We start from the raw sequence: 11,102 nt of genomic DNA, 5'->3' as shown, positions 1-11,102 counted from the left end.
TATTTCCCAGAACGTGAGATATAGGCACAAATGCATGATCATCAAATGCAGTTTGATACCGATCGACGCTATATTAAAAATGTCAACTGTACATGGTCCTAAACGTTATGACTGATCATGCGCGGGTGAACGGAGGGGGGGGGGGGGGGGGGTCGTTTATAATCCCATGATAGTCGTTAGATGCTTCATGTAGTATGGGTGATATATTGATCAGAGCAGTTTGTATCGAAAATGATAAACAAAAACGCTGAAACTCACGTCAGTCTCCTCGTACCGTTGGGCGATGAGAGTGGAGCAAACAGATCCCAGTTATGTGGTGGGGATCGAGGCGATCCATTTCCGGTTTGTATATTACTAATACACGCCCAAATCATGTAGATTATTGAGTTATGGCAAAGATCCATATCCACGGTGTGTGTATTGAGTCCCGCGACGATAAACGAGTGGCCGGATGGAATAGGGAGACGCACCGGGATCACAAGAGATCCACTTCCGGTTGCAACTCGCCGATCAGCCACCAGGTGGCAGTATTGAAGCGTTGCAGAGTTGTGCTGGCTCACACAGCATCTGACAAGGCTCCGTGAGTGAAATATGAATACCATGGCAAAAATATGAAATTATGATCAGAATCACGTCGTACGCCGTTATTGGCAGAATTCGCATGAACTTGAAACCCGTTGTACGACATTATTGGCGGGGAAAGGGTTAACAAAAACATTCGGGAGGGGAAGGAAGGAAGAGTGGGGTAATGTCAAATGGACACCTTACCTGCACCAAGGAACGCAGGACGAAAGGCCGCAACACAGGTTGGTCCACCACGTCGACGAAGGCCTCTCGCTGGCTAGGCCAGAAGAAGCAATGGCCGGAGCCTTGCTCCGGCGTGACGCCCCCCTCCTGCAGCCGGTCATGGCGCAGGCCCGACGACATCTTCTGCCAAAGATGACGTCGTAGTCAGAGTGCCAGGGCCTGCTATTCTCACGGCTATGCCAATGGTTGTAGCACAAGCTAAACAGCTAACTCTAGGCTAACTGATAGCATCAAGCTAACGTTCCCAGCCGAGCGCAGCCGGCAGCTAACGTCGTAGCTAAACAGCTAACTGGCTAACAGTTAGCTCATACCGGCTATCGCTAGCCACTAGCTCACGCAGAAGCAAGCTAAGCGGCTACTACTGAAAACTGTACAACGTGAGAAAAGCAATACAGGCCAACACTTCAGACAGCCGCTGTCTTTTCCTCTTCTTATCCGAAGAAAAAAGGGAAAAAGGCAACACACGTCCCTCTTCAGAACGGTGTTTACCAGACACAGCGGTGTCGGCAGCAAGCCACTCGTTGTACGCGGGCTATAGCCGACCTGAGCATGGAGATATTCTCATAACGAACACCAAGCTCACCTCCCTCGCACCGGGTGTTTTTCATCTTGAAAAGCGGGGCCAGCACGGCGACAGTGGGTATCCGTTTGTCCAGAGACCCGGGGAATTGAGCCGCAGATTCGGAATCACGGTCCCAGGAAAACAAAGCTACGACTTCACTTGAGGAGGAGCTAATGTTATCATGGGGCATCAAACTAGAACCCCCTCCACGCCGCTAAAGGGCAGCGAAAAGGATCCTAGCCTGGAGCCGACCTTCGTAAGCTGTGTAGTTGACCCCCCACAACTGACACACCTGGCGCCCGTGTCGCAAAAAACATCACCCGCCCAGAGAGGCCGTCAGCCCTCACACAGCCGACAGCCTCCCAAGCAAAGTGTCCAGCTGCAGAGCCGGAGGCAATGCCGGCGGGGATTGCTCAGCGACGCGAGCCCCTAATGCGAAGCGCCGGTGGAGGTCAGAATGATCATCATCTTCTAGACACTCCGGTGGCGAAGACATTATCGCCGTATTTCCTCGAAAAATAGTGAGAGAGAAAACAAAGATATAATGTCAACGCAGCTCCTTTTCTCCAATAACGTAACTCCTTTCCAATAACTATTTCGGCACTAAACTAAAGTGGTGTATACAGTAACTTTTCGGTGGTGAAAATAGGGAAGGAGCTGTTAGTGTGGCCACGACCCGCTTATGTAGAGGAGCGGATGTGGGTGTGGCCAGGCGGATGGGTGTGTACATGTGGAGAAAAATTATTCAGTGTTAGATTGGATAAAGGGATAGTTCCAGTGCAGAGCGTAAGCTATACGATAATATAACAAAAAGGTGATCCATTAACTGTGTAAACCTTATGCAATATTCATCATTGATATTTGGATACTTGAAATCTGTATGAACTGAGTGGTTAGTATCAAATGAAATAAGATGGAACAGCTCCATGCATTAATTGAATAAACAATTTTGCTATTACCAGTATGGTATTGTTTAAATTGTACAGCTTTTTGCACATCTTTGTCAGGGAATTCCAACAATTCTGGACCTGAATGTACCAGTTCATTTTTGGTGCACTCTTTAGGCCACTCACCTGTAAGTGCCCCCACGTCCTGTAAATGACTTTGTGAGTGACCTTAAGTTGATCTCTAGATAATGGCTAGCCAGTTGCGTAAGAAAGTTTGTATAAAAAAAATAAAAAGAATTGACCTCCCTAATTTCTAAACCCTGGCTACGGCCCTGCATATGACATACAGATGGACAGTGCTACATCTATAGGTTGCTACAACGCATGCCATCTAACAGTGAAGTTAGCGGTTGTTATTTGATTGATTGATTGAAAATTGTATCTACAACAAATGCCATCTAACAACACACTTCCCGCAATTTATATTTAGTTTCACAATGAGTCATGACGAACCAATTACATAATCCAACATTGTGTAAGCAACTAACACATTCCACGTGACTTTATCGTTTTTGAATGAGTCGTTATGATGATATCAATACACTTCATAAAGATTATTGTCCGCCATCTTGGTTTCATTCATAAAAACACGAACGGCGGAGTGATTAAGAAAAAAAGTTATTCGGTTGTGGGTGGGTTCTGGGATCACCTGGAGTGTGTTATGAGAAATAACAATGTCTGAAAGAAGTGTTTCAGCCAATCAGAATCAAGAAATGTGCATGCCATTGTATAACACACCTTTTTGCTTTGCTACTCCCTGTATCTGTATGGACAAATCCTACGGTGGTGGTATTTTATTTATTGCTGTCTTGGTTTTTGCTTGGTTTGTTTGTTTGTTTGTTTGTGTTATAATGAATAGAAGCACAATTCATGGATGTCATTTTGTTAAAATCAGGCTCAGTCTGGCTTGGAAGATTCTGTTCCCAGTTGGTGAAAGATAACAGCAAATACATTTGCACAAATCACCTAAGGAGGCCAAACTGGATCTATTGAGTAGCTCTACTGATTGATCCGTTGTACCTTTTCTTAGATATGATTTGAATTAAAGGGGAATATCATTCAATTTAAGAATTTATACATTTTATGGCATTCCTGTCAACTCCCCAAGACACCATGTAATCAATGCAGAAGTATGACCTCAGTGCCTTATTTCCAGCTCAGAAAGAACATGGCAGAAACCATAGATGTGGAAGTACCGCCCACAAGAGGCTGGTGTTCGTGTGGCTGAGCAAGTATGCAGAGAACTGAGTTATGCAACTATGCATATATAGTTGATTATAAACATGTTAATAGTGACGTTTATAGTTTATGGTTTATAGTTTATAGTTTATGCCACCATGTTGACAGAGTTTCTTACTTGGAATTACAACTTCAAGGGCCATTCCAAGACATACTATTGGTAAGATTTATATACAATTATGTCATGTCCTCCTCACAACAGAACAATAGGATTCAGATAAAAAATCTGCAAAATGCCCCTTTAATTCAGGTAAAATTGTATGGGGGGATATATTCTCTTTTTATAGAAAGCAACACGCAGACTACTTGCTTTGTGCAGGAAATCAATTCCCCTGAAGATCCCAATCCAAAGAAAGAATTATACATTCTCTATACAGACAGTTAAATGATTTATATAATACTTATTAATTAGTTAATACATTTAATGAATATAGTTATTATTTTAACTCCCAACCTTCCATTGTGTTTTGTAATGGAACTGGCAGATAAACACAATTTCATTGTGCTGGTACTTAGCTCGGTATTTGTTAACATTCATTGATACTGATTATACAACATCTAGTTACAAACACGCATTGTGATCAGGTCGGAAGAGATAAGCAGTCCATAAGCAGTACAGGAACTGGTGGCCTATGGCCTGGTTCCAACGGCCAAAGCACCAGTGCCAGTACCCACAATGCAGCACTCCCTCTCGTGTTATTGCTTAACCCTTTCACTGCCGCACTACAGAAGGTCAACCCTTTACTAACCTTCTGTAGTGTGGCAGTGAAAGGGTTAACCTGCTGTCGTGTGGCAGTGAAAGGGTTAACCTTCTGTGTATTGTCGCAGTGGAAAGGGTTAACCGTTTGGTAGTGTGGCAGTGTTACTGTAAGTAGCTGTCAAAATGGTCAAAGGGTCAGAAAAGGACAGCAAAGATATCGGTCCTCTGAGTCTGTATCAGTGAGTACTCTAAACAAAGCACTTATACTTGGACTACATGGCCAGATCATGCCACTAAGGGGCCCCAGGGCAAGAAAGTGCCATGGGGGGCCAGAGGACAGACGTAACTAGGGGGTCAGAGGACAGACGTAACTAGGGGGTCAGAGGACAGACATAACTAGGGGGTCAGAGGACAGACATAACTAGGGGGCGAGAGGACAGACGTAACTAGGGGGCCAGAGGACAGACATAACTAGGGGGCCAGAGGACAGACGTAACTAGGGGGCCACAATGGTGGAATGAACTACCCACCCCAGTTAGGACAGCCGAATCACGTCCAATCTTTCGCCGTCGACTAAAGACGCACTTCTTCAACCATTATCTGAATTAAAAAAAAAAAAAAAAAAAAAAAAAAAAAATCTAACCCTAACTAACCGTACTGTCATGCACTTGTCCTAATAAACTAACCTACACTGTAGCACTCAACACTTTGATGAACATTGTTACTCAGCTGATAGAGTTGTGCCCTTCCTGATGGCTTGTCGTACAGAACTTGTAAGTCGCTTTGGATAAAAGCGTCAGCTAAATGACTAAATGTAAATGTAAATGTAATGCAGAGGACAGACGTAACTAGGGGGCCAGAGGACAGACGTAACTAGGGGCCGGAGAAGAGACATAACTAGGGGGCCCAAGGACAGACGTAACTAGGGGCCAGACGACAGACATAACTAGGGGGGCCAAACGACAGACGTAACTAGGGGCCAGAGGAGAGACGTAACTAGGGGGTCAGAGGACAGACGTAACTAGGGGCCAGAGGACAGACATAACTAGGGGCCAGAGGACAGACATAACTAGGGGTCAGAGGACAGACATAACTAGGGGGCCAGAGGACAGACATAACTAGGGGTCAGAGGACAGACATAACTAGGGGGTCAGAGGACAGACATAACTAGGGGGTCAGAGGACAGACGTAACTAGGGGGTCAGAGGACAGACATAACTAGGGGGTCAGAGGACAGACATAACTAGGGGGTCAGAGGACAGACGTAACTAGGGGGTCAGAGGACAGACATAACTAGGGGCCAGAGGACAGACGTAACTAGGGGGTCAGAGGACAGACATAACTAGGGGTCAGAGGACAGACATAACTAGGGGGTCAGAGGACAGACGTAACTAGGGGGTCAGAGGACAGACATAACTAGGGGCCAGAGGACAGACATAACTAGGGGCCAGATGACAGACATAACTAGGGGGTCAGAGGACAGACGTAACTAGGGGGTCAGATGACAGACATAACTAGGGGCCAGAGGACAGACGTAACTAGAGGCCAGAGGACAGACATAACTAGGGGGCCAGAGGACAGACGTAACTAGGGGGTCAGAGGACAGACATAACTAGGGGGGTCAGAGGACAGACATAACTAGGGGGTCAGAGGACAGACGTAACTAGGGGGCAGAGGACAGACATAACTAGGGGGTCAGAGGACAGACATAACTAGGGGGTCAGAGGAGAGACATAACTAGGGGGCAGAGGACAGACGTAACTAGGGGCCAGAGGACAGACATAACTAGGGGGTCAGAGGACAGACGTAACTAGGGGCCAGAGGACAGACATAACTAGGGGGTCAGAGGACAGACGTAACTAGGGGGCCAGAGGACAGACATAACTAGGGGTCAGAGGACAGACATAACTAGGGGGCCAGAGGACAGACATAACTAGGGGTCAGAGGACAGACATAACTAGGGGGCCAGAGGACAGACATAACTAGGGGGTCAGAGGACAGACATAACTAGGGGGTCAGAGGACAGACATAACTAGGGGGTCAGAGGACAGACGTAACTAGGGGGCCAGAGGACAGACATAACTAGGGGCCAGAGGACAGACATAACTAGGGGGCCAGAGGACAGACATAACTAGGGGGCCAGAGGACAGACATAACTAGGGGTCAGAGGACAGACGTAACTAGGAGGTCAGAGGACAGACGTAACTAGGGGGCCAGAGGACAGACGTAACTAGGGGGCCAGAGGACAGACATAACTAGGGGGTCAGAGGACAGACGTAACTAGGGGCCAGAGGACAGACGTAACTAGGGGGTCAGAGGACAGACGTAACTAGGAGGTCAGAGGACAGACGTAACTAGGGGGTCAGAGGACAGACATAACTAGGGGCCAGAGGACAGACATAACTAGGAGGTCAGAGGACAGACATAACTAGGGGGTCAGAGGACAGACGTAACTAGGGGGTCAGAGGACAGACATAACTAGGGGGTCAGAGGACAGACATAACTAGGGGGTCAGAGGACAGACGTAACTAGGGGGTCAGAGGACAGACATAACTAGGGGCCAGAGGACAGACATAACTAGGGGGTCAGAGGACAGACATAACTAGGGGCCAGAGGACAGACATAACTAGGGGTCAGAGGAGAGACATAACTAGGGGGGTCAGAGGACAGACATAACTAGGGGTCAGAGGACAGACGTAACTAGGGGGCCAGAGGACAGACATAACTAGGGGCCAGAGGACAGACGTAACTAGGGGGTCAGAGGACAGACATAACTAGGGGCCAGAGGACAGACGTAACTAGGGGGTCAGAGGACAGACGTAACTAGGGGGTCAGAGGACAGACATAACTAGGGGGCCAGAGGACAGACATAACTAGGGGGCCAGAGGACAGACATAACTAGGGGGTCAGAGGACAGACATAACTAGGGGGCCAGAGGACAGACATAACTAGGGGCCAGAGGACAGACATAACTAGGGGCCAGAGGACAGACGTAACTAGGGGGTCAGAGGACAGACATAACTAGGGGCCAGAGGACAGACGTAACTAGGGGGTCAGAGGACAGACGTAACTAGGGGGTCAGAGGACAGACATAACTAGGGGGCCAGAGGACAGACATAACTAGGGGGCCAGAGGACAGACATAACTAGGGGGTCAGAGGACAGACGTAACTAGGGGGGCCAGAGGACAGACGTAACTAGGGGGTCAGAGGACAGACGTAACTAGGGGCCAGAGGACAGACATAACTAGGGGTCAGAGGACAGACATAACTAGGGGTCAGAGGACAGACGTAACTAGGAGGTCAGAGGACAGACATAACTAGGGGTCAGAGGACAGACGTAACTAGGGGCCAGAGGACAGACATAACTAGGGGGCCAGAGGACAGACGTAACTAGGGGCCCGAGGACAGACATAACTAGGGGGCCAGAGGACAGACGTAACTAGGGGCCCGAGGACAGACATAACTAGGGGTCAGAGGACAGACGTAACTAGGGGGTCAGAGGACAGACATAACTAGGGGGTCAGAGGACAGACATAACTAGGGGGTCAGAGGACAGACGTAACTAGGGGCCCGAGGACAGACGTAACTAGGGGGCCAGAGGACAGACATAACTAGGGGGTCAGAGGACAGACATAACTAGGGGGTCAGAGGACAGACATAACTAGGGGGCCAGAGGACAGACGTAACTAGAGGTCAAAGGACAGACGTAACTAGGAGGTCAGAGGACAGACATAACTAGGGGTCAGAGGACAGACGTAACTAGGGGCCAGAGGACAGACATAACTAGGGGGTCAGAGGACAGACATAACTAGGGGGTCAGAGGAGAGACATAACTAGGGGCCAGAGGACAGACATAACTAGGGGGTCAGAGGACAGACATAACTAGGGGCCAGAGGACAGACATAACTAGGGGCCAGAGGACAGACATAACTAGGGGGTCAGAGGACAGACATAACTAGGGGTCAGAGGACAGACATAACTAGGGGGTCAGAGGACAGACATAACTAGAGGTCAGAGGACAGACATAACTAGGGGCCAGAGGACAGACATAACTAGGGGTCAGAGGACAGACATAACTAGGGGTCAGAGGACAGACATAACTAGGGGGCCCAAGGACAGACATAACTAGGGGCCGGAGGACAGACATAACTAGGGGGTCAGAGGACAGACGTAACTAGGGGGCCAGAGGACAGACGTAACTAGGGGGTCAGAGGACAGACGTAACTAGGGGGTCAGAGGACAGACGTAACTAGGGGCCAGAGGACAGACGTAACTAGGGGCCAGAGGACAGACGTAACTAGGGGGCCAGAGGACAGACGTAACTAGGGGGCCAGAGGACAGACGTAACTAGGGGGGTTCGAGGACAGACATAACTAGGGGGGTCTGATGACAGACATAACGAAGGTTATCCTATCCTATAGTTATTTGAGTATAGCGAGCGCTCTGCTCCATTGGAACTGTCCCTTTAATCATATGCTATCATGAAAACTTTCAACCACATGCACGCTCCTCACCTGCCTGGCCACGCCCACATCCGCTCATACATAAGCGGGGCCATGGCCATACTACCAGCTCCTTCCCCAGTCTTTCACCACCGAAATGGAAGACACGTGGGGTCCTCAGTGAGTCAGAGCAGAGCGCTCGCTATACTCAAATAACTAGGGTTATAGGAGAACCTTCGTTATTTTTCGTATATCTTTGCGCTCTGCTCTATTGGAACACAAGAGTGGAGCAGAGCGGAAAGCCCGACCGATGTACCCGCTGCGGTCCCCTTCAACCATCAGAATACCGGGGAGGATCCGAGCCCCCCCGCCCCCCCTAGTGAGGGACGGGAGGGAGATCGGACCCGACTGTGCGAAGAGGGTTCAGTACCTCAAACGCACAGGGTGACCAGACCGTGGGACTTACCTTCGTATAGAAGGGCCCGCGACTACTCGGACGCGCACCCCGCCCGCCACCAGGGAACGGACGTGAAGCAAAAAAAAAACGTCACAGCCCCCAAACATCGCGGGGTCGGTGTCAAAAAGCCCCAACCCCGTGGCAAGGCCGTGGCAAGGCCGTAGCAGCGGGCGTGGAGGAGGTCCCAGCCCCAGGCCACATCCCAGGGGCCAGGACCCCCTGAAAAAGGGGCCTGTTGAGGTCAACGAGGCCGCGGCATCGAGACCCCACCAGACGGTCACTGGCGACACCACCCCCCACATCGCCAGCATATCGGACAGGGCCTAAAATAGGTGAAGGCCCTTCTCCCCCTGGCACGCCGCTCCGAAGCGTTCCCAAGGAGGCTTCCCCCCCACAATGTCGTGGGGCCAGCTGGCGCACCGGAGAGACAACCCTCCAAGGAGGTTGATCCCTCAATCCAGGTCGACAGGTCTTAACAAGAGCAGAACTCGACCTGCGCCCGGAGCACTGCGGACTAGACAGGCGCCTAAGGGGCTTACTGTAAGAACAGTATCTCGGCGGAAAGGGTGTTCGGTATGCCGTGCACTATGTCACAATATCATGGGGCCACGAACCTCGTGGAGTCGGAGTTAGCGAACTCCGCCAGCGAACAGATTCCACCACGAACCCTGACCCTGCCAATTTATTAATCCCGCGGGTCGAGGTTCAGAGAAAGAGTTTGACACAATTGGCAGACGTCACGAAACATGCAGGGGCATACTCTCGGGCAGCCGGGGTCAGACCCGGGCTCAACCAGAGAGTCGACTCTGCTACGAACACACCGGGGAGACAACCACCCCCCTATGTTTATTAACAGAAAATGGTTGCTCCCTTAACCCATTAAGAAAACCCCGGAAACATAACTGTGCGTATACACAGGCTATACAATGCAGTTCAAGGCGTTTCAGGTTTAAAAAGGGTTAACCCAGGCCAACAGGTCAACGAAGGCAAGGCCCGACCTGGGCCTGGAGGACCGGGACCTACACAGGGATGCATAGAGGAGTTGACAGAAGCAGCCTCCCCGACAGCCCCCTCCCATCCCCGGTTTAGCAGGGAGGGAGGGGTGAAATGAACGGAGAAGGACCAACCCACCTAACATTGTGCAAAAAGGTACAACATAGTATGGACCAATGCACACCACTGTTAAGGGCAACTCGTAGTGACACCTACATGACACACACATTCATGACATCAACCCCTGTGACGTCCGGCCCGCCCAGGCATTTTCCTCCCGAAAAAGCTCAGGGTACCAGAACTTGTCTGCGCCCCGGCGGACAACCGGTTAAACTGATCCGGTCCGGCGCGACCAGGACAAGTCCCGTGCCCTTGTCACGCTGCCGCCCCCAGTCCTAAGAGGGGGGTAGGTACGCGTGTCGATCCAAAACATCACAGAGGGCGCCACCAAGACGGTCAGTACGCGAACATACTGCTCCCGGTGGCCCACCTAACGGGTGTGAAACCCCCCTGCCAATGTTTTGATCTACTCCGTCATCTCCCCCCGGAGATGCACACAAGTCCTCGAGTCTAACCTAGTGCACTGGCGCTCGGTAGAGACAAAAAATCTCCTTCTCAGCCGACTGCATAAAAAACGCTGTTTTTATGATGTTGGGCAACCAAGGCGCGCCGGTCCCAAAAAGCGGATTCAATCATTGAAAAACACCCTGGGCCAGCGCCCGACCGGTCTCGTAAGATCAAACGCTGATTTATGAAACAGCGTGTATGCTCATAAAGAACCCGAGAACAGTGACGGCGATTTTCTAACAAGAAAGAGCCCCACAATGTTTCCCCTCGCTGTCTGGGACGAGCAGCAGGAAGCCGGTACTAGAGACACAGACACAGGCTCTCATACAACGGGCCTGGGAATAACAACCGCGTAAATTCTGCTCTTTATGTAAGAGGGGAAGACAGC

Source organism: Notolepis coatsorum, assembly GCF_963971535.1.
Source record: "Notolepis coatsorum genome assembly, chromosome: 8".
Classification (NCBI taxonomy): Eukaryota; Metazoa; Chordata; class Actinopteri; order Aulopiformes; family Paralepididae; genus Notolepis; species Notolepis coatsorum.
Note: the sequence above shows the minus strand (reverse complement) of the source record.